Below are 1,174 nucleotides of genomic sequence, written 5' to 3' on the forward strand. Positions count from 1 at the left end.
GAGACTTTGTCTCTTATAGTTTAAACACATTAGGAAGAACCAGTCCCTGGAGAAGGATGACAGCATGCTTGGTAAAAGGGAGGATCAATGAAAAAGAGGAAGACCCCCCCCCACTTCCCCCAATGAGATGGATTGACACCAAGGCTGCAACAATAGGCTCAAGCATAACAGTTGTGAGGCTGGCCCAGGACTGAACAGTGTGTCCTTCTGTTGTACACAGAATCGCATCCTTATGAGTCGGAACGTACTCCACAACACCGAAAAGGAGCTGTGTTCCATGCATTGTGTAGAACGTTTGAACCATTGTTTTACTAAATTCTCATAGCAGCCCCCAGAAATAGTGTCTTTTGTTTTACCGACGTTGCAGAAGTCATAGAGAAAGAAATTAGATAGCCTGCTGAAAACTCTGGACTGCTTATGGAGCTAACTTTGGAGCAAAAACAGAAGAGATCTAGTGCATGCATATAGGTCAAAGTACACACACAAAAAGAGAACGTTATCTACCTCTTTCCATCATTGAGAAAAAGAAAAACCTTCAGGAGTTTCAGACTGAAGTGTTTTTCTTTGTTATTTGAGTAATTTTGATTTCCTTTTAATTAAACCTTTATTAGATTCAAATTTAAAAAAATACTGCTAGTATCTGTGTAAAACCATTCTAAGGTTTGGGATTTATAAAATAATGGAAAGAAGGGAATTCTAGAGTAATGTGTCCATTATGGAAGCAAAATTAAAAGTATAGGGCACTTAAGTGTTCTACCAAAATTTAAAAAATATAACCTATTATATACTAACTTCTATAATCACGATGTACACATTATGTATGTAACTGTTCTCCTGGAAATACCAACAATTTATAATTTGATTTCCATCTTTATAGTTGTCTGAATTAGTGAGGCTCTTTCAAAATTGGGTGGTGATGAGGATAAGCACTCAACTGCAAGGTTGGTATGAACCACAAAGTCAGTGATTCAAGCACATCAGCTGCTTCTCGGAAATCCTGTATACAGGGTCACTATGGGTCAGTATGGGATGCATCTCAATGTCAGAAAAACAAAAATCCTCACCACTGGAGCAATAAACAACATTCTTATCAATAGAGAAAAGATTGAAGTTGTCAAGGACTTCATTCTTCTTGGATCAACTATCAACACTCGTGGAAGCAGCAGTCAAGAGA

This window comes from Chrysochloris asiatica, unplaced genomic scaffold, assembly GCF_000296735.1.
Source record: "Chrysochloris asiatica unplaced genomic scaffold, ChrAsi1.0 scaffold00094, whole genome shotgun sequence".
Taxonomy (NCBI): Eukaryota; Metazoa; Chordata; class Mammalia; order Afrosoricida; family Chrysochloridae; genus Chrysochloris; species Chrysochloris asiatica.